Below are 24241 nucleotides of genomic sequence, written 5' to 3'. Positions count from 1 at the left end.
TCAGGAATATTCTGAAAACTTTAAAAGGATCCTGCACTGTCCATCATAAATGCACATAGAGTGATGGAATTGCAAAGGTCCATAGAGACCATTTTTTCTCAATTTTTTTTCATTTTGCAGAAAAGAAAATTGAGGTCCATCTGGCCTAAGTGAGTTGTCTAAAATCATAAAGCTAGCAGAAGGTGATGAAGGGACTGAAATCTGATTTGACGCTTGATTCTTTCTTTAATCCTTTCCTGTTCTGAAGGCTTTTCCCAACACGGGACTGAATTTCGCTATTTTGTCCTGTTCTGGTGGCCTGGATGTTTTTCCAATGGCCATCTGAGGTTAAGTGTTCCCTCTTTGAGATGCTCCCTGGTTACTAAGGGCTCAGATCAATGCTCTTGGTCTGAGAAGCACTAATACTGCTTGAATTGTGGAAGCATAAAGAAGTACCTTTGATTAGATGGAGCTTTAAGGGTACATAAAGTCTTGCATTTTTTCAGGGAATAACTTAAAACAGAAGAAAAACCATTCTACAGAGTAAAAATGAATTCAGGAGTTTAGGTATTCCTTTCTGTAAATCACACAGTGGATTCTGGCATTAGCTTGTTTGGGTGGAATTCACATGCATCTGGATGAACATGATCTCTAGAATATTACACTGAAGGACTCAGCAATGGAAAGGGAATATTGGCAATCATGTGACAGCAAACCATTTTGGATAATCATTTATTTGGAAATCAGCATTAAGACTTGGGTCAGTGAAGTTGAAGCAGTGGGTAGAAAAGTATAGAAACATTAGAAAAAATTGTCTTTCCCTCAATGCTTATTAAACTTCATTGGAGGGAGTCAATTCATTAAAACAAAGAAAGAAAGAATATACAGATGGCTTAATATTAGGAAAATGTGGTATTCCTAACCCTAAAAATAGTACAAAACAGTTACATATAAAGGGCTATTTATTTGCATTATGAAAGGATTTAGACAAAATGAAGAGGTAATTAGTATGATTATTATTTCAGATAGAGGGAAGCACAAAGGCCAGTAGACTAGAGAAAGAATAATAGTTTGAGGAACTGAACAAGTTTAACATGGCTAGAATAGAGAGCAGGTGGGAGACTAGTAAGAGAAAAAGATAGGGACCTACCCAAAGGACAGATCGTGTAAGATTTTATATGTTTCATGAGGCAGTTGAAATTTGTTATGATCGGTGACATAATGGGGTTTCCATTTTAGTGGGATTATTCGGGCTGTAGCATAACATTGAGAAAGAGAGACTAATTAGATACTATAGTAATTTCTCCAGAGGTGACAGTGGCCCAGATGACAATCGAGAAAAGTGGATGATATGAAAGATATCTAATTAATTGGCTATGTGACTCTGAAACTGAGAAAAGAGATCTTGCTGTAGAGATAGAGGTGGGATACACTAACCTGTAAATAAGGTGAGGTGAGTGAGACCCAAAACACGTATGAAGAACAAATTGCACAGGGCCTGAGTCAGTGCTTAAGGGATTCAGACTTTGGGGAATGTGGTGAAGGAGAGGACCCTGGAATTCCTTTTTTTTTCTTTTCCTGAGAATTTTCCTCAATACCCATGGGTATCCATTAGAGATATCCCCTAAGGACCTATCTCTATTCCACAGCCCTAATTCCTGCCCCAGTGTCTCTGCAGCCAAACTGATTGGGGTGTAGGCTGGGTGCTTGACCCATGCTGGATCATCAGAATCCTCCAAAGGCATATTTAAAAATGAAGCTGAAGGAGAAAGATCGGTTTCTCTTGGGAGTGTTGGGTGAGGCTATGAGATGGGAGGTTGAGAAGATTGTGGAGTTCTTCACCCTGAGGAGAAAGTTGGCCTGGAAGCATGATATTGACATGTAGACTGAACAGAACTGACACATGGGAAAGGTTTCTGACTGTGATCAATTTCTTAACTCTGCCCTTCCTTCAGGGATGTGGAATAGGTCATGATACTTCGAATTAAGTTTTTCCATCCATAGCTAGCAACCTAGTGTCCAGACTAACCTATTGTAATCGTCCTGGGGAAGATTAGAGGAAATAATATGCATGAAGCTCATTGCCAGCTATATAGAGAGTCCAGCAGGTACTGCTGCTTACTTATCCAACAGAAGTTCCCGTTCTTTAGGTCCGCACCATCCAGTGGAACTGTCTATGAGGAGGACAATTTTCTATATCTATGTTGTCCAATGGAGTAGCCACTGGACACATGTAGCTATTGGTCACTTAAAATGTGGCTAGGGAACTGAGAACCTGAATTTTAAATTTTATTTAATTTTAATTAGTGTACATTTAAATATAACTAGCCACATGTAGGTCTAGGCTGACAGACATACAGAACAACAACTTTGTTTTACTGTATACCCCATGTAACCCAGTTAATTCTGATTGGTCTGATCCAGTTATGGTGGCCCTATCCTGCTTGCCAGTTTTCATTGAAAGAGTGCCTTTTAATGCAGTTCTGGACAAGGAGATACATGGGAAAGTCCTACTGGACCCTTCAGCGTGTGGAGGCTGCAGAGTTCTTCTGGTTATTGTTATGTCTGCAATGAGTGGCTGGCCTTGCAGCAGGGAAATCATGCTGATAATAGCACCACACAAAAGCAGAGGAAACCTCAGTCACTGCTGACATCCTTCAACTTTTGAATTAACCAGCCTGGAATGCCCTTCCATTCTTGAGATATGAGATAATAATAAGTCCTCTCATTTAAAGCCATTTTGCATAGACTTTTCTATAATTTGCAGCTGAAACAATCATCACTAACACAATGTATTATCAATAAATGGAAATGATTTATGTAACATGACATGAACATGTCTCATTTTAAGATATGGAAAAATTAAAATTCTAAAATAAATCAGGAGGTTAATATTTGCAACACAGACACATTGTTTATATTAAATGGATTCACCACAGGTCTCTAAAATACTGACTTTCCAGTCAGTGAATATAAAATGAAACAACCATACGTCTTTTCAGAAATATTTCACTGAGACATATTTCTTTGTAAGTTGCAGCATTATAAAACACACATATTAGAGTGTGAGCCTTAATTTATCAAAATAATTCATCTCTGGGTTCCTTTAAACAAAATACCCTCTAGTCTACGGAAATATTATTTTACAGATGAAGGTAGTATTCTACTTACCATCCAGACAGGCAATAATTTAGCTAAGTATTTTTCTTTGCAGAGTAAGTAAAAACCTGTTAAAAATGCATGCACTTTTATCAACTAAAATTATAAGACCTAAGAAGAACTACATGTTTCTATTTTGTTTTCTGTGTCTAATAAAATGCTCAGCTTCATTGCTTAGATACTCAGCTGTGTGATCTTGGGCAAGTGAGTTAACTCTAAGAATTCTTGCTAAATTCAATTTTTCCTGTCTCTAGATTTATTTTTTTCATTGACTTTTAGAGAGAGTGGACGGGAGGGAGTGAAAGAGAGAGAAACATTGATGTGAGAGAGACATAGATTGGTTGCCTCCTGCACATGCTCCGACTGGGCTGGGAATCCAACCTGCAACCCTAGGTATGTGCCCTTGATCAGGAATCGAACCCGTGACCAAAGCTTTCCCTGGTATTGCTGTGGGAGGTGGGAGCATGCTCTACCTCTGTCTCCTTCCCACATCTTTTTCAGAAAGAAGATAGACAATATTAACTAAGCAGCTAGATCAGAGTAGTATTCAATGTTTTGCCCAGAGAGACCCAAGATTCCAAATATGCCAATTCAGCAGATCACAGTGGAGTTTTCAAAAACTGAAGAAGGGCTCAGGAATCCATAAGAATGTGTGATGATTTAAATAGAGTTCAAATCCTATTAGCCAACAGAAAAGCAGAGGACCTTAGAGAAGGAAACTTAGAGGTCATCGTGTCCAACATTTTGCTGAGCTTCCCCTCACAGACGGGTGTAAAATGAGGACAGGGAGGACACAGAAACATTTTGGTTTTACTGATTCAGTAGAACTCGTGAAGGCTTTTATTGGTGCAAAATGAGGCTTTCTCATTGACTCTAAATAGGCTTATTAGCAGCATACAGAGGATTTCCACTGTGATGGTCTCTTTGTCCCTAGTCGGAGTGAAGGCAGAGGCCTGAAGCAGGCTGATAGCTGTGGAAGTGAAAAGTACCAGCAGACTGGAGCACAGAGACCAGGCTGGCTGCCAGCTTTGGGTTCAGCACCCCGAGGAGTGTTGTTTGTCTGGGCTGCTTTTATGAAACGGAAGCCCTCTTTTATGCATTTGTACCTGTGAAAGGGAGCAGTGGTGTAACTGATCCAAAGTAGCAGAAAAACAAACACTGGTAATTCATATTTGTTTAAGAGGCCCACCTTCCCCCTCTTTTTTACGAGTGTTAGTTTACATTTCAATACATGGCCAGCATTCTGGCTTGAAGTTCCCCAGAGGGGTTTCATGAAATGGTATGAAGCTTTAATTCAGTCGAGTCCAGAAAGCTGTTTAGCCTTTCTCCCCCTGCCTAATGACAGAAAATGTCCCTGTTAACTGGTTCCTTGGTGGGATCAGTCTGCATCATCCTAGACCAGTGGTCGGCAAACTCATTAGTCAACAGAGCCAAATATCTACAGTACAACGATTGAAATTTCTTTTGAGAGACAAATTTTTTAAACTTAAACTATATAGGTAGGTACATTGTTATTAACTTAATTAGGGCACTTCTAAGCTGGCCTTTGCTAAAAACGTCCTCAATCTGATTGAGGTACATTTGCTGAGGTTGACCCCTTCCAACTCTCCCGTCCATGCCCGTCTTGTATACTTGTTTTGTCTGTCTCCATTCATTCATCCTCTCTATATGTCCAAACCATCTCAACATACCTTTCTCAATCCTCGACACTACATCTTCTTTCACTCCACAACTTTCCCTAAAATTAACTTGATAAACTTTACTTAAAGTTTTAAGCCAACTTCGTACTGTACGTGCGCGCCCGCACATGGTATTTTGTGGAAGAGCCACACTCAAGGGGCCAAAGAGCTGCATGTGGCTCGCGAGCCGCGGTTTGCTGACCACTGTCCTAGACTGACAGAAAGCCCCACTTCAGCGTGCTGGCTGGCTGCATGGCTCACATTCTTCCGCACATGGCTGCAGGTTTGAGTACCTGTGCAAATGCCCTTTTAGGAGAAGTGATTATGGGGATGGGCAAACAATTGGTTCTTCCAATTCTTAATAACTTTGGTGTGTATCGGAGGTAAGTGTAGACAGAGTTTGGAAGAGCATAAACAAAAGACTTGAGTAATCAATGGATGATGGTGATGATGATTTTGATATAAATAAGCAGAAAGTAATATTTGTCAAAAGAAGGGCAATTCAGCACAATTCCACATCACAACCTCTCCTCTTCCTCTCAGAAACACACATAACATGTTCCATCACTGATGAGTTTTTAATCACACAAGAGTCCCAGTGCTCCGCAAGGCCCATACCATCTGTGGCCAGGGACCTTTTCTTTGTTAATGGCTCTCTAGGCAGCTCAGTACTATTTTAACATGACAAGTATAATTTGAGAGTATATTTACTTCAAGGAAATCTCCAGGAAAATACTATGTGCCTTTGTAAACTACACACAATCTCGTTATTCAATCTGCCCTTATAAAATCGCGTAAGTTGGTTACAGGTTTCACTTCCTAGATCTTAGGCATCTATCACCAACTGATCTTTTTCATCTAACTCTAATTCTTTTAAAAAATGCCTCTCCTGGTTTGATTCTCAGGTGTATCCCATCCTCACTTCAGGTTCCAGAGTGAACATTTCCTTTTTGAGACACTCTGATGGACCATATATATCTAATCGACCTGACTTTCATCACCCGGGTCTCTTGGATTAGTCTACCTTGTCTGGACACATTTTCAGAAGGATACTTCTCTCCCTTTTCTTTTGTTCCTTTACTCTGCTGTTCTAGTGAGTTCATTCATTGCCACTCAGTGTGTCACGCTAAGAATATGCTGGAGGTGGGGCAATGGGTCCCACGGGGGTCTCTGTAGAACCAACCATGTGCTGCAACCATCACTCATGAATAAGGACCAAGGCTGTGCTGCTTTGGTTTGAAGAAGATGTTGGATATTGTGGGATTTGTGCCAAAGTGTTGATTCATCTCTCATGACATGATAAGCTCACTGTCAGCAAGGCCAGTTGAAAAGTAGAGTCGAGTTTGGAGATAGAGGTATACAGTTAGTGGCTGCTCATAGGGCAGAACTTTGGGGTGTCCAGAAGGACATTCTACACTTGGAAATACTTCCTTCACCTAAGTGAGACTCCAGGAACAGGAAACAAATCCTTTAATTGGTCTTTCATAACTAGGGCAGATCTCCTTCCAATATCCGCATGGAGCACTATATTCACCTTTGTATAGTCAATCAATTGTACATTTATGTGTGGGATTGTTTCATTGATGTTTATCCCCTATTAAATTAAAAGCTCCATGAGGACTAGGAGTGTGTCTTTGTTGCTCACCTTTGTGTCCACTGTGCCTGACATTTAGAAGACACTGGATAAATATTTGTTGAATAAATAACTGAATCTAAAATACTTCTCTGGTATGTGGTACATTCATTAAGTTTACACTGTAATGAAAGACAGTTCTCCCCAATAGAACACGATCTCCTTTTTTCTCCTGTGTCATTTCTAGTTGCTAAATTGACTTTGAAGTTGAGAGATTGGGCTGTGACTCAATATATGCCCAAACTCTTCAACAAAATACTGTGCTCCAGTTTCTTTTTTTAAAACTAGAGGATAAGGATGAAAAAAAACCACAAAAATAAAGTGAAAGGTTTATTAAGCTACTAAACCCAGGTGTTGGTTGAAAAAGTATTTGGGTTGTTTGCATTTTGTTTAGTCATGAAATTCCTATGTATTTCTATCTTTGATGAAGGTTTATGCACTCAATCAGGCTGTTCAATTTTTTTCTTTGATTTTCTTTATTTAATCCACTTGGAATGGCATTCAGTTCTTGGTTGTGCAAAATGTTCCCTTGTCTCCATCTTTTAAGGAAATGTTTCTATATAGCTCAGTCATTTTAAATACAGTTTTGGAGTGTATTTTTTTAATTTATAGCACCAATAAATTATTTATATGATATTGTTAACTAGTACTCATGAGGATAATGATTTTCAACTAAATTCTAGGAAGAAAAAAGAAAAAAAATCACAATTCATTGTATTACTGTATAATTTCTTATGACAGATATACTTAAGTACTTTTATTCACCTTTAATCTTTTCTTGCTAAACTATATATGTAATTTCTAGTCTGATATTTATATTTTTATTGGATGTAGAAATTTTTATACAACTTTTTTTTTAGAAAATATAGTTGAAAAATGTCATCTTTACATCTTTATTTATTATCTATACTAGAGGCCCGGTGCACAAAAACTTGTGCACTTGGGGGGGGGGTCCCCCAGCCCGGCCTGTGCCCTCTCACAGTCTGGGACCCCTCGGGAGATAACGACCTGCTGGCTTAGGCCTGCTCCCAGGTGGCAGAGGGCAGGCCCAATCCCTAAGTGCAGCCCCTGGTCAGGCTCAGAGCAGGGCCGATTGGGGAGTTGGGGCGCTGCCCCGTCATGCACAGAGCAGGGCGGATCGGGAGGTTGCAATGCCACCCTCAGTCACGCTCAGGGTAGACTGATTGGGGGGTTGAGGCACCGCCCCCTGTTACACTCAAGGCAGGGTCGATGGGGAGGTTGCGGTGCCACCCCCGTCACACACAGAGCAGGGCCGATCAGGGGGTTGGGGCACTGCCCCCTGTCACTCACAGAGCAGGGCCCATCAGGGGGTTGAGGAGCTCTCCCCTGTCACTCACAGAGTAGGGCCGATAGGGGAGTTGGGGCACCGCCCCCTGTCACACACAGAGCAGGGCTGATCAGGGGGTTGGGGCGCTGCCCCCTGTCACACACAGAGCAGGGCCTGTGGGGGTGGGGGTTGGGGCGCTGCACCCTGTCACACACAGAGCAGGGCTGATCAGGGGGTTGGGGCACCGCCACTGTCACACTTGGGGCAGGGCCGATGGAGAGGTTATGGTTCTACCCTGTCACACACAGAGCAGGGCCCATCAGGGGGTTGGTGCGCTGCACCCTGTCACACACAGAGCCGCAGGGAAATCGGGGAATTGGGGAGCTTCCCCTTATCAGGCACAGAGCAGGGCTGATCAGGGGGTTTGGGCGCTGCCCCCTGTCATGCTGATCCCGGTTTAGGGAGGCCTCGCTGCTCCGCTGATCCTGGTGCTGGGAGGCATATTACCCTTTTACTATATAGGATAGAGGCCTGGTGCACGAGTAGGGGCTGGCTGGTTTGCCCTGAAGGGTGTCCTGGATCAGGGTGGGGGTCCCCACTGGGGTACCTGGCCAGGCTGGCTGAGGGGCTGAGGGCTGTTTTCCCGCTGGCAGTTGACTAAAAGCTCCCAACCGCTCCTTGTTTTCTTTTTTTTCTTTATTCTGGGCCAGCTTTAGCTCTGAGGCCTCGCTGCTGAAAACATGGATACAATGTTGCGGTCCGGGGCTGACTGAAAGCCGGTTTTGTTTAGCTTCTTATTTGCAACATAGTAATAGTTGCTTAGAGTTGCAGTTGAGAGGCCAGCAAGTGAGGAGGGGAACGTTAGAGTCTGCAGTTCCTGGAGGAAGCAAGCCTCCCTGCTCACTTCAGTGCATGGCTGCCGGCCGCCATCTTGGCTGACAGTTAATTTGCATAAGGATACTCTGATTAGCCAATGGGAAGGGTAGCGGTCGTTCGCCAATTACCATGTTTCTCTTTTATTAGTGTAGATACCTATCTGTCTGTCATACATATCCCACAGATGGGTGTGGAATACATCAACAGTATAATTTGTGATATGAACTCTTCTTGCTTAAAGGATTTATTTTGTTTCTGTGACCTGGATTCTTTTTAATTGGCATGAATCTGGCTGATAGAGAGTATTATCTGGTATTAGATAATTAGATAATTAGATAATTAGAGAGTTTTTCATACAAAGATGGCTGCTTCAGATCTACCTAACGTGCAGCCTCATTGGAACACAGGCCTACATTTTATAGAAGCGTATTTTTATCCTGTTTGGTACATAAAACAATAGCTTTTTTATATAGTTGGAAGAAATATTGGAGGTGATTTATCCTATACCCCTTTTTTTTACGGATTAGAAAACTGGAATTGATTGCAATAACTAACTGTCTCAGGGTAAGAGAAAGGCACCAGGACCCAAAATTCCATAGATCTAGTTATTTCACAGTGAATTGCTGTTAATGTGATTTACTGGCCTGAATGATTATTGTAGACCATTCTATTTATCTTTCTGGCATCAAAATATAAAAAGGCCCAGTTTGTTTTACTTTCTCCTTTTATCCATTACATAGTTGAAGAGAGGCTCAATATTCTGTTGTAAATTCAGCTCATTTATCTAGTCTAGAACGATGAAGCCTAAGAAGATGAAGGGGGCTTTGAATGATCTGTCTAATACTAACACCTAAATTAGCTGTGTAATCGTTTGTGGGTGAAGCTTCTTGAGTGTTGCTGTGGTGTTTGGGTTGAGGCCAATCAGAAATGACCCTTAAGTTCTGATTTTATCCAGTCAGTGTCTCCTTGACCAAGGAGAACATTTGGGCATGAACTGTAGTTTTTATTGTCCTGTGACTGACTCCCATTAGAAATAGCTACCTGAGGCCAGCTCTCAGTTCTATTTTGATCTAATTGTCTTATACACATAGCCTTTAGTGTTCTCTTTGACCTTTGAGGACTGCCCGGGGCATAGGGAAATTACAAATACCACTGAGGTTGGATAGTTTCTCAGTAATGAGGGTACTATTTTATATACCCAGGGATAGATGCTTTTTCTCTGTGGGATGCCTGCTTTGGAAATGTTTATGACCCCAAATGTATCCATAACATTCAGACATCAGGAGAGTTTCCTATTACAGAAATTCCTCTGAAATTGAACTCAGGAGGATCAAATTGTTCCCAGTGCAGACTCTTGACCTCCTAAGAATAAAGCCTCTATCTATCTATCTATCTATCTATCTATCTATCTATCTATCTATTCTATCTATCAATCATCTGTCCATCCATCTATCTATTCATTTATTTATTCTTACTCTCATAGAAGAGATGAGTGTAGAATTTCATCCCTTTCCAGTGAACACGACAGACAATTTTTTATAAACGTTCTCTCAGCTTTTAAGTTCCTTTTTCGACTTGAGTCAAATTGCCTACAGATTTTTAGAGGCTATCTTTAGTATTCTTGTTTCTTATGATCTAAAATATTCAAATGTTAGCATTTTATAATGAGAGGAAGTTCAAAAAGAGCAGAATGCCCTCTTCTTAACGTTCCAGTGATACGGAAATGGCAGCTTGAATACTTTTGCACATTTTCTTTCACCTTTTGTTAATCAAGGAGGTTGAACTAGAGAAATAAAGCAAAATAAGCAAAACCTGGAGCTATAAATTTCGGGGTTGATTTAAATACATAAAGCATTAAAAGCTGTCAGATACAAAGCTAGATGCAAACTGACAGGGAGAAAAAAAATAATCTGTTTGTGTACGTAAAGCCCCAAACCAAAAGCAAAATTAAAATTTGTGCTGACCCTTCTCCCTTGGGGCTGCAGATGTCACTGCTGTCCAGGGCACCGTCTGTTACTGAGTGGAAAGAAGAGAAATGGCATCCAAGTCACTAGTGTAAAATAAAATAGCCTGCCTGCCAAGTCCGAAAGCTGTCCTGCCGTATTTTTGAAGGCCAAGGGGATGGGGGCAGAGGTGAGCTACAAAGGTGACCACTAACACTCCTTGATTCTTATCTTTGATGGTTCACTTTTTTATTATAAAATCCTTTACTGGAGGATATTTTCATCTAGCCAGTAATAATATTAACATTTACTGAGTGTTTATGGTGCTAGATGTTTAGAACAATTCTATAAACTGAGCACTGTATCATTCTTATATTAAAGGTAAAGACACTGAACCTCTAACTAAGGAAAATTGCTCAAAGTGACACCTAGCTGCGAGTTCAGTGAGGTCTTACAGTTCTCTCACTCCAGATGCAGGTGACCTCAGGAATTGCCACCCCTCAGGGGGCTGCAGCTTGCCTGAGGCCTGCACCAGGTGTTCTCCACTCGCCACACCCCATCCCTTCTCACCTTTCTGTGTCTTCCCTGCGCCTGCGGAAGCTGACCTTTGGAGACTGTACAACCAGACTCCCTCCCACTCTGTCTTCATCCTGGGTGTGGCCAGGGGGAGGCAGTGAAGGTTTTGGAGTGTGAGGGGAGACCAGGTCTGGGCATTTCTCCTGCATGTCCTGTGTCCTGGCGTTGCTTCTGTCCTGTTCAGGCTGTCACTGCCTCCAGGCTGCCCTCTGCCATGCCTCCAGCTTTAATTAGGCTTCTGTGGAAATGCTAACCCTTCTCTTTGTCTCTTCATCCCTCCCAGTAGTAGTCTTGTCTTCTTATATTTGCTAACCTCTAGATGCTTCACCATCTTGTTTGTTCCTTAATGCTGTCTACAGTTTGGTAGATAACTCCTTCATTAATTAAACTTTCTTCATTTGAACCATCTGGGGTGAAGTCTTGTTTCCTTCTGGGACTCTGACTGATACACAGATTGATATTACACCCATGTGAAAATATAGCAAAGATATTTTCCAAAGCATGTTCTAAAGCTCTAAATTAGGATCTAGCATGCTAAAAATCACAGATAAGGAAATAAATTTATTTCATACAGGGCATGGCAGGAAGTTAAAAAAAAATGAGTGGAGAATCTCAGAGAGATAGGAGAGACTAGGATGGTGAGAAGGGTGAAGACTTTAAGAGTCTATTGTACACCCGACTTCAGAGAACTGTGATAGGTTTTGAGTTTGTGATAACAGCTGTTTGGGGAGAGATTATTCTAGTAGCCATTTGTAAGAAGCGTGGAAGTGGGAGAAAGAGTGGAAGTGGGAAGTGGCAAAGAGAAGAGTTACAAAGCTTTTCAAAAAAGTCCGTGATAAACTTATTGGAGACAAGTTCGCATGGTAGCCACAGACATGGAAAACAAGGAATGAAACACATCAAATAAAAACATCGCTACTACTTGAGTTTGCAGTCTTGCTCCTGTGATGCATTTGTTTTAAACTGGTGTGAACCCTTCACAAGTGGAGGGCCCACATGCCTCGATGTAACATTAGATAAAATTGCAGAAGTTAAATTTGGAATTAAGGCAATATTTGGTTGTAGTTAAGATCATTCCTATTTCTATCTCTTGGACTTTATGTGGAAGCACTTAAAGTCGTAAAAGGCTGATTTCAGTTCAATCTATTTATTTAACAGTAGTTCAGATCCTCGATTTTCTGTTTCCAGATGATCAGACTCCTCAACTTGAAATCCAAGGGCATTATAGACTTTAAGCAAATTGCTTGTGCATTAAGAGTATTGAACTTGGGAAGAGTAATCCTATAAAAGTCCTATGAGTGTTGAAACATTTATTTGAAAATGCTTTCTTTGGGTGGGGACGTAAATGAGCTGATGTGTATGGAGCTTCATCTAACTCATTTGTTTATTTATTTATTTATTCATCTTATACACATTTTAGTGAGTAGGTATCAGGCACAGTTGTGTCTCACCCAGAGGCCTCTTATTTACTAGCTAGCCATGCAACCATCTGGTCATTCCTATTGAAAATGTTGTGGGCTGTGAAATGAGGAAGGCATGGGTTTGAAACAGACCTTTGCCACTTTCTGACAGGGTTGTCTTGGACAAATTATTTTTTAGACTTCTCTTCAGATCAGTAAAATAATTTTAATAAAGACTCTGCATCATGACTGAGAAATGTACTCAAATAGATGAGTTTAATACCGCCATTCTCACCCCTAACTAACCTTATCTATATACAAAAACACAAAAGACTCCAAGATGGATATGAAATAAATATAATACTCTTAAGTGCCATTGCTGATATAAGACAAAATACAAAACTGTTTAAATACATGAGAAAATTAATGTAATAAAGAAGAAAATACAATATACTTGATTTTTTTGTTACTTATTTATTTTTAATCCTCACCCAAGGATATTTTTCCATTGATTTTTATGGAGAGTGGGAGAGAGAGAGAAAGACAGAGGGAAACATCAATGTCAGAGAAACACATTGATTGGTTGTCTCCTGCATGCACTCCAACCAGGGCCTGGGTCGGGGACAAGCCTGCAACCAACCTCGTGCCCTTGACTGGAATCGAACCCGGGACCCTTTGGTCCGCAGGCCAACACTCTATCCACTGAGCAAAACCAGCTAGGGCAATTCTTCTGTTATTTAATGGATATAGAATTACTTCCTTGAATCTCACATTTTGTCAACACACATGATAATGGATCTTGTGATATATTGCTTTGCCTTGAGAAGAAAAATATAATTATAGCCATAAAACACTGGAAAATTCTGGAAAATAAGAGTAATAGAATTAATTTTTTTCAAATATTTCCTAAATGCATTTTAAATGACTTTCCTGAAGGAAAAAGAGAGAAAAAAGAACATGCAGATATAATTACAGATAAGACCCATGCATATTTTAGTAGACTTAAAATAATCAAGCATATTCATAGCTAAATTGCTAATTAACATTCCCAGAATTTTGTTTAATCTAAGCAAGTTATTTTAATGGGGTTAGGGCAAAAACAATATGATAAAGATCTAAATGTGTGGCTATTCAACCAGCACTGAAAAATAACTAAATTGCCTTTACCCCTCCCATAAACAATTAAACCTCATTATCATGTTTTTTTTTTTTTTTTAAGAATAAAATGGCCAAGTAGAAAAAAGTATATTGAGATAAAACACTTTGAGTCTTTATTGATTATCGATGAGTTTTGAACCTGGCTGATGGAACTTAGAGGCAGAAGGCATGGACTTAAAGTTCTATCTCGGTCACTACATAGCACTGTGAACTTCAGGAGGCCTTGAACTCTCTCAGCCTCTCTGAAATGGAGGTAACGTTTCCTGCAGAGCTGCCTAGAGCTGTTGGGGAAATCATATGAAAATAAATTATTGCTGTTAAGTTTTATGAACTGTAAATTACCTAATACATATAAGGCATTGCTCATCTATTCACTCATTCAACAATGGAGTTATGCCTAGTATTACAGGCACATGGGGTGGACATGAGATGGAGGAAGCAGTGTGTCCCTGTGATTAAGAGTATGGACTTTGAGCCCTAGCTGGTTTGGCTCAGTGGATAGAGCATTGGCCTGAGGACCAAAGGGTCCCAGGTTTGATTCCGGTCAAGGGCACATACCTGGATTTCCGGCTCGATTCCCAGTAGGGGGCGTGCAGGAGGCAGCCAATCAATGATTCTCTCTCATCATTAATGTTTCTATCTCTCTCTCCCTCTCCCTTCCTCTCTGATATCAACAAAAAACTTTGAAGTTATACCAACCTGGGCTGACTCAGGACTCGCCACTGTAACCCGAAAGAATCACTTCCCTTCTTGAAAGCTTCATTTGGCCAATCACTTCATCTTAAATCCCAGTTTTCTTAACATTATTATGGTATAACACCATATACTTCCCAGGAGGAGGATCTGAGAAACATCAAGCACTTAGCTTAGCATATTGCAAACATTCATTGACAGTTAGCAAATATCAGCTGTTTGGACACTTTCATCTCTAGCTAGGAAGAGCAGACATTCTTACTGGCAATGACAGAGCAAAGCAACATGGGTAAGACTTGTACAAAGAACTTTGGGAGTTTATAGTAGAGCTGCCACACTTTTAGCTACAGAGATCAATAAAGATTTTTAGAGAGAGATAAATATTTAGACTGAATTTTGAATAAAGGGTCAAATTTCTATAGGAAGAGATATGGTTGGTGGACAACATTCCAGGTAGAGGGCGTTAAAGGGGCTAAGGTTTAGAGGTGAGAAAGTCAAGTAGTCCAGCCTGCCTAGATAGCACTGCCAAGCAGAACTTTTAGTCATGATGGGAATGCTCTATAAATGTGTTGTACGAGTGCTACCAAGCACTTGACATGTGGATAGTGTGACTAGGGAAATGAATTTTTAATTTCACTTAATGTTAGTTCATTTAAAAGCCACATGCGACTGGTGCTGGTCTAGACCATGGGACACAGGAAGAAGAGTTTTGTGTGATAAGACCTGAATAGTTTTCCAAATTTAGAAGAACTTAACTGCTAGATCAACAAGTTTAGCTCCCAAAATGGAACCAAACATCTTTAGTAGCAGAAGCAAAAGATTAAATTAGAAAAGGAGACCCAAAAATAGCAGGGAGAGAAGTGAAACAACAAATAATCCAACAAGGAACAAGTGTTGAAGGAAGGGTTACTTTTCTTAGTTGGTACAGAGGCTCCCAGGCTCCCAACAGAGTTTGTCAGATTTGGCAATTCAGAAATTATTAGTAATCTTTAAAAGAAAAGTTTCTATTGAGTGGCAGAGAAAAGATTATTGGAAGAATTAAGGAGGGGGGTGTGTTAAGTAGGTGGTAACATGGAGCACAGTCTTCTCTTTGAACAAGTTTGTGTTCCTAGAGTTAAAGAATAAAACATGACACACTGTTAGTTTTAAGGAGTATTGTATAATCGCCCAGTAAGTGGAATTCTTTAGGCAAACCTGGTAGTTTCAATGCCAGGTGTGAAATTACAGTGGTTTAGATAATATTTTGAAGCAATTCTACAAATAACTACTCTGAGTCATGACATTTTTAGGCCACATTGAAAACGCTGGCTGAAGAAATAAAAACAATGTTGAAGTAATAACCAAGCCCATTGCTAAATTTATATTCTGAGCTAAGGATAGATCATCTTCATACCCTCATTTATATATGATGAAAAACTGTAATTTTGTTTTGTTTTTACTTGCATAGCACAGATAGGTAACTTGTAAAGGGGGAGGTAAAGGTCCCCATGGATACCTCAAAGAGAGGTAAATCAAGGACAGAGCTATTTTGTACAAAAACATAACTTTTCTTATCTCTCATGATTAAATGACTACAGTAATTCTCCCATTTCCTTGTTCACCCTCATGAAATCACTTGAAATATTTGATAAACATAGAAAATCTTTTGCCCAGATCCAAACTTGCCAATATGAATCTCCAGGAGATTAGCTTGGCATCTGCATTTTTTAATTAGCATCCAAGTGATTATTTTGATCAGGCACTTTGGGAAAACACCTTTCGATTTTATTTACTCACCTTTCAACAAAGTCATTTGAACATTTCACATGTTCCACTCAGCTAGATACTGGGACACAGAGATGAGTTAGATAGTCTCTGGTCTCAAGAGATTGTTCTGGGTGGAGAGATAGTAAATGCCGCTGTAGACTAAATGGTTTGGTAAATGTTGCAAAGAGAGCATAGAGGAGTAGCTCAGCTTGGGGAAGATCAATGAAAGATTTACTTGGGGTAAAGAAAGTATGAGCAGGGTTTCAAAGGAGAAGTCAACTATATGATAAAAGGAAAGAGAAGCTATCTGTTGAGGGGAGATGTCACATTAAAAGGAAGGAGAGAGAGTAGTGTTGGGTCTGGGAATAGCACTGAATTCAATATGGCTGGAAAACAGGTTTCCCATGACATAGTGAGCAGCATGGCTAAAGACAAAGGCATTGGTCAGAGCCCAGATTGTGGTTTCTAGTTATTCTCAAGGTGATGAGAAGTCATTTAAGGGTAATGGGGGACTGATGAGGTTGGCCATAGGGAGACCCGTTAAAATTGAAACAACAACAAGGGGCAGCTTAATACAATAATTCAGGTGAGAGGGAATGTTGTCTAACCTTAGGAAACCTACATAAAGAAAGTATGGAAAGGACATTTTTGAGAAATAGTTGGTGCTTTATTATGCATGGCATAACCATACAAGAGTTTACCTGACTTTTAAATATGAAGGTTGTCTTAATGAGATGAATTGGATTACTGAAAAATTACCCACATATTGTATTTTGGCCATAATGAGGAATATGTAATTGCTTATTCATAGCTATAGTAACTGCTTAAATTAGACTGCTATTGGACAAGATTTTTAATATTATCTCGTTGGGCTACATCAATCTAGGATTATATAGAGGTTTTCACAGCTGCCTCTGTAGTTATTTCAACTCTTTGATTTTATGTAAGTGAGGAACTGTATATTGCTTATTACTTATTTAAATTCTTCCTAGTATTTTGGCCCTTTAATATTTAATCCCGTCGTTTCCCCTATCATTACTTAGAATTGTAATATAAGTTTAAAACTTATTTTATATTTCTTCTTGAGCCATTCCAAATTTAAATTAATATACAGAATATGCAGATTTCCAAAATGTAAGTGAACTAAGTGAATTATTTTTGAGATTTTTTTGACATTCACCAAAATATTTTAATTTGTGCTATCATGAAATTAAGTTTGAAAGGTGCTGATCTATAGTGATAATATCTTTGGTGACTTAGGAAAAGAGACACTGGGTATCTTTAATAGGACCCAAACATATGGCATATAATTATTGACAAATAGAATACAAAGCACAATATAATTATTGGCTACCTTATGCTTTGCAGACTTTTTTTTACAAATTGGGTCTACTTGAGGATTCATAGCATTTGTGTAACATGTGTGGTTGTTAACACATTTTAATACATTGTTTCTTTTGGGGGAAGCCCTACATCATGAAGTGTTTAATGGTTAAACTGGTCAAAGGAATTTCTATATTTATGCAATGTGCGTTCATAAGAGGGAAGTGGTTGTCACAGAAGGAGCATTGGTCTACAGAAGCTGACTAAAGCCAGGGCATTTGGAATGAAACATACGTGGTTTCAAAATCTGACTCTTCCAGTGCATAAATCAGTCCTTGAGCTTTACCTGTCTCATTTGCAATGGGGGATAATTATACTTACATTGTAGGTAAGCATTAAAGGAAATAATGCAAGTAAAATAGGGACTGTGGCTGGCTCATAGTATATCTAGTACAAAGATAACAGCAATTACAAAAAATTAGGATTCAAGACTCTAGTTGCAGCTCAGCAACAAATTCATGATCATCTTGAACAAGTAATATTTTCTCTCAGGGTCTGAGTCTCCTTCCTTATCAGAAAAATGAAGCAGGTGGATTAAATGAGTTCTAAATTTTAGTGATTTAGTATTTGATGACTAACATGATCACATTTAATTTTTTTTTTTCAGAAAATGTATCATTTAAACTTTTATCCTGAGTCATGCAGTCTTATATGAGCTTTGAGAATACATTTAATCTAAACAGACTTAGAAGCTTCAGTAATGGTGACATGTTAATTTTGAAAGCATGCTAGGTACCCAGATAAAGAATTCCATTAGGCAGTGAGAGATGAAACTCAAGGAAGAGGTTCCAGCTATAAAAAAGGGAATTTCATAATGCAAAAGATATTTAAGGAATGAAAGTGACTGTTACTTCCTTAGACACAAACAAAGAATGTATGCTGGAAAATTTCACTTTGTATTTATTTACTCATTTATTTTCTAATGACAATAGGGGCAAACCAGTAAGAAATTAATGCTCAAGTAAGATTTTTTTTTGTTAATTTCAACACTTTTACAACATAATGATTTAGAAGGAATATAAAAATTTTAAAATAATACGAATTTACTCATATTTTTGTCATGATAATTAGCAAATGCTTTTGACATATGGAGAATAGGTGAGGCCAATTGTTGTTGTTTTTTGCGAGCATGGATACATTTTAAACGTCTCAGTAACACAGGTTGCTGTATGGAGAGCCTGGACGTAGACTACTACTCAGGGCAAAACACAGTCCTGGAAAAGGAGGTCAGGAACTGCCAGGCTCACACTTTTGCCTTTATTTACCCTTGTTACATCTAGTTCTTTTGGATTAATGCTAATTCTTTGCAATACCCCTATATATGCACTCAGTTCTGGAGAGGTTGAAATGTATAGCATAGTGATTGGACATTTGACTCAAGCTAGACTTTGTAGCTTCAAATCCTATTTATATAACTTTGGGGACATTATTTAATCTTATAAGGGTTTGTGAGAGTGAAATAATATATACTAAACAGGATAATTCTATATAATAAAAGCCTAATATGTTAAGTGTCCGGTCATCTGGTCGGCCATTCAACCAATCAAAGTGTAATATGCTAATGAACGCTAAGGCTGCTCAGCTACTCACTATGACATGCACTGACCACCAGGGGGCAGACAGTTGACCAGTTGCTATGAGGTACACTGACCACCAGGAGGCAGATGCTCAGACTGATAGGTTAGTTTATTGCTGGGATCTGGCCGATCGGGACTGAGTGAGATGGGCCGGACTCACCCTGGAGCCCTCCTGTGGTCCCTGCCTGGCTCGACAACCTCCTGCATCCCTCCCTGGCCCCAATTGTGCACCAGTGGGGTCCCTCAGCCTGGCCTGAGCCCTCTCACAATCCAGGCTGAGGGGACCACCCCCCCGAGTGCAGGAATTTTGTGCACTGGGCCTCTAGTATTTAATAACAGTTTATAAGCATCAGCTGTTTTCCTCCCTCAGTTATTAAAATATTTTGCATTTATCAAATCAAAATAAAATAAAAATGTTCTCCATCTTAAAAGGAAACTAATATGATTGGTAGATTTGTTCATGTACAGAATAAAAAAATACAGTGAATGTGGTTGTTTTAAACCAAAGTGCCAATTTAATAAAACACTGAATTGAGTGCAGACATAATCTGGGTTGAAAAGTTCTCAATAAAAGTTATCAAAGGTGATACAATAGTGGCATATGTCAGAAGAGGACAAATACATCTATACAACCCTATGTGTATGCATGTGTCTCTTCTAATTGTAGCAAAGAGTTCTAAATATCTAGCATAATATTTAGGCACTTGGTAATTACTTGGTAGATTATGTTTTATTAATAATGAAATGAATTTTAAGGTTTTTATAATCTGATTGCTTTGTAATTGGTTTTTAAAAAAGGAAATTTGCAAAAGTTATCTTAGTTTTTCTCCCTCAGAAAACTCTAACATATGTCTGATGGATATACATTTTCATTTTTAAAATTAAAGAGGGCCTCCTCCTCCCTGTCGCCCTCAGCCTCCCCTCCCCTTTCCACCATGGTGCCTGTGTGTGGTGTAGGGAGAAGCTGGTCATAGGTGCCCTCCTGTAGCATTTATTGCCTCGCCCTCACCCTGGGAGTTGTGGGGGGGGGGGGGGGGGTGGGGGGGGGTGGCGGGGAGGGCAGAAGGGTGCAGATCTAAAGGAACCTCGCTGCCCAAACCTTGGGCCATCAGATCAGGCAGGAAGGTTTCTGACCCACTACTTCAAGCTAGGATCTTCTTTTGCTCATCTCCTGAAGCAAAAACTTGGGGTTTTCCCTACTTCTCTTAGGGTCAGAAGCCAGAAGGGGCTCACTTTCCACTTCTTCAGGGCTGGGAGCCTCTCCTCCCCTCCCCATGGGGACGCAGACCCTGACCCCGCATACTTAGGAGCTAAGGGCTTTTCCTCAGCGCTGCCCCTCCAGAGGCAGGACCTAGAGAGCCATCCGCCTTCACCTTCTCCACAGAGTGGCCTTTCAGGCAGGAGCCAAGAATGGAGAGGTCAGGGACCCTGCCTCTCCTCCCCCACTAATCCCTGTTGCCCCCAGTCCCTGGTAACCCAGAGTTCCTCATTTCTAGGACTTGCCACCCATCCACTCCCTGGCCTTTTCCCATCTCCTGGCTGCAGCCATGGAGTTACAGAAGGGAAGGGGGCAGTGGTGACTGCTGCTTTGGAAGGTGGAGGAGGAGCAGGAGCAAGAGCGCCAGGAAGGGGAGGCGGCTACTTTCAATCAGTTTGGATGCCGAGGATGAGTTAGAGGAGAGGTTGGAGAGATACATGAGCAATTGTGATATCCATGACTACTGGTGTCTCAGAGAGTGAGGCTAATGATGCTCTTAATGCCTAGCATCAGACCCCTGTCCCCATCTCAGCATGAGGAAATTTGCCGTGGCTCTTCACCCATGTCCTCACTGAACCTACGCAAGCCCAGAAGTGTTACTGGGACTTGGCTCTGTTGTGACAACATGAATATTGTCCTGCATAAAACCAACCAGATGCTTACAGAGAAGCACTTGAAGTTGCAGGGCACCTACCATACTCAGTTGGTGTGTTTGGTATGAGAACTAGGGAAGAGTAGGGTTCTGGGAGCCGATGGTGTTTGCGTGGCATCCCTAAAGCAGATTGCTGGTGGGGATGTTATGGAAGAAGATACCTGGTTAGCAGAGTGTTCTGCACACCCTGATGGAGCAGAGAGGTTGGGTGTTGAAGAGCAGCACCCTCATTGCCGTGGCCCATGGACCACTTCAGGATGCCCAGCTCCCCGCCCTGCAGAAGGAAGTGGATTTCTGCATCTCACTGCTTCGGAAGGGGTCATGGAATATTTGATGATTGGCTGGAACCTCCTAAGACTACTTTGGAAAGATATAATCCATAGCCCTCAGGCCTTGAGTCTTCAGTTTACAGGTATCCTGTAGCTTCTTCAATCAAGAACATCCAGAAAATTTCTAACATGTCTTCTAAACCCAGACATGAAGCCTAAGCTCTTCTTCATGACCCCCTCGGTGTGGTTTGGTCATCAAAAATAATACCGGGATTGGTTCCAGCACTGGTACCTCTTAACCCCAGACAGTCAGTCTCTGCACTCTGACCCCATTCACTACATCGGTGGGGTTGTCCACCCTTCTAGTGAAGTGCTGAGTTCAGACATCTTGTCCCATGGGCCACCACTCGTTGGCTGCTGACAACATGCCCGTCAAGTGTTGCTGCCTCAAATGCTAAGTGGCTTTGTTTTATGACTTTAACCTACACAAAGATAACATTATGAACATAGAGCCAGCCTTCCTTGTCATGCCTCACTCCATGAAGCCCCACCACCCATCACTGCCACACTCCTGGATTTCATGTGCCGCATCATTTCTAACTTCTATCCACCACTGGAGAGCCCCGGGGGGACAGGGTGTCTTTTCCTCTATCAACCACACTGTGGAGAAATGGGTCTTGGTGCATTTGGCTCCCGAGTCTGACAACTCTAAATTGGATAAGGAGCTGTGTCCATGCTGAGGGAGAAGCTTCCTGAGTTCTGCAGTTTACTCAGCACACCTGTGGAAATCACAGTGAGGAGCCAGTTTCCATGGAGATGGACAACCATGTCTCAGGCAAGGATGAGATTTGCATTGACAATGCAGAAGCAGCCTGCCGTGATGAAGAGGAGGATCTCAACAGCAAAAGAAAGAGGAGAGTTTCATTTCCACCCCGTCAAGGAGACAGTTGTAGAGGAGACAGTTGATATCACCCCTTTCCTTGACCTGTGGGATGAGTCCCTAAGGGAAAAGAAAAGTGCTCCAGCTAAAGAAGGGCGGTGTTACAGAGGCCCAGCGAGGCCCTGCAGGAATTGTGGACCAGGTCCTGGAGGGAGACTTTGACTCAGAGCAGCTGTCTGCCCTCGGGTACTTGTCTATGGAAGCTCCTCAAGGCCCACTTCTGAGGGGAGGTGCTGCCCGAGGAGGTCATGGAGGAGTCCCTGGAAGAATCTGTGGGGAAGCCTCTCTATGAAATATTTAGGAACCTATGCCAGATGCAGGAAGACAACAGCAGCTTTTCCCGGTCTCTGGACCTTCTCGCTGAGCTATATTAGAAGCAGTCCAAGATTGGCTACCACTTGCTCTACTACCAGAGGGCCAGAATACCTGTAGGGAAAATGAACCTGTATAGGTCACTTTCCCAGGCCACTCAGGAGGACAATCTGCACACCTTTTTTTTAAAAAATTATTAAATTTATGTTTATTGATTTCAGAGAGGAAGGGAGATGAAACATCAGTGAGAGAGAATCATTGATCGGCTGCCTCCCACACCCTCCCCCCCCCACTGGGGATTGAGCCCACAACCTGGGCATGTGCCCTTGACCAGAATCGAACCTGGGACCCTTCAGTCTGCAGGTAGTCAGACGCTCAATCCACTGAGCCAAACTGGCTAGGACACATGTTTTTAATGATGGACATGAAGGCCTGTCAGGAGGACAAAATGTGGCTGCTGTGCTACCTCACACCTCCATCTACACAGAGTTTCTGGGTGAGACCTTGAGACCTTCAGGCAGCTGCTGAACATGGACGTGGCCATTATTGACTCTGCGTAGCTCCAGGAGCTGATCTGCCGTGTGATGATGGAGAGCCTGGTCATGTTTCCAAAAGACTCAGCTCTTAACATACTCATCCAGAGCCTAGACTGGGAAACCTTTGAGCAGTACTGTGCCTGGCAGCTCTTCCTGGCCCACAACATAGCCCTAGAGACCATCTTGCAGCACCTCGAATACAAGGAGCACCCAGAGGCCCTGTCCTTCCTTCTGTTTCAGCTCCAGAGAGAGAAGCCCAGCGAGAAAACTGCAACGATGGCGCTGAGCCAGCCCTGCTGCCCCCACGACCAGTTCACCACCAGCATCCTGTGACATGGGTGCATGAAGCAGAAGAGCTGCTGTCCCATCACATAAAGCCCCTGCTCATCAAGGACAACAGCCTCCCATGCAACAGGTGGGGCCCGAGGGGCTCCAGCAGCAGGCTGGGCCTGTGGCTCTGGAGCAGACCCTGGAGCACGTGGACAACCTGCCTCTCAACCTGACCAACACCAAGTGGAACTTTCTTAGCCAGACCCCAGTTCCCCAGGCTCTGCAGCAAGTCCAGGCGAGCTGTGATGAACCCACACATGAAGGTCAGGGACTCTTCTCCAGGGCCAAGGAATACAGGGCCTCTTTCTCCAAGCCACCCAAGGGCCGGCGAGAAGCAGCTCGCTGCAGCCCCCAGAGTTGAAAGATGCCACACAGGCCCCAGTGCTGCAAAAGTCTGGCTCCAGCAGTGCCTCGGAGGACGAAGACACAAAACCGAAGCCTACCAAGCGGACATGGGGAGGGCCCTCTGCAGTGGGGTCTGATAGTGGCTGAGGCCCGTGCTGTGCTCCCCATCCTACCCCTAGTTGGGTTACCCTCCCTTCCTTGGCAAATCAAAGGCTGGGGAGGTAGGAGGGGAAACACCCTCTCTCCCCATCCCAAACGCACCTGGTGGGGAGCCCGATAAACTGCCATGCAGCCCCAGCCCCTCCTCCCACTCTCTGGGCCCTCCAGCCTCGTCACACTGCTGCTCCACCAGCACTTGGGTTCCCACTGAAGCCAGGGGCTGTGCAAAACCTGGGCTACAGTGGAAGTCCTCAGCCGCCTCCCCCGACCCCTGGCCTCACAAAGACCTATTAAACCAAGAGGAGAAATGGCAAAGGGGCCACTGGCCAGAGAGATGAGGACGAGAGGAA

General features: G+C 42.0%; 1 protein-coding gene and 1 pseudogene across 6 annotated transcripts in view; both read left to right on the top strand.

The window, feature by feature from the left end:
- Positions 1 to 24241, top strand: part of GRM8 (glutamate metabotropic receptor 8) — a 735586-nt gene that overhangs the window by 353787 nt on the left and 357558 nt on the right. The gene's annotated exons all lie outside the window — the stretch shown is intronic.
- On the top strand, positions 5091 to 23879 carry LOC139016632 (integrator complex subunit 3 pseudogene; annotated as a pseudogene).

Source organism: Myotis yumanensis, unplaced genomic scaffold (assembly GCF_028538775.1).
Source record: "Myotis yumanensis isolate MYYU_CA2020_CCGP unplaced genomic scaffold, mMyoYum1.0.hap1 SCAF_9, whole genome shotgun sequence".
NCBI lineage: Eukaryota > Metazoa > Chordata > Mammalia > Chiroptera > Vespertilionidae > Myotis > Myotis yumanensis.
This window is presented reverse-complemented; position numbering and strand designations above follow the sequence as displayed.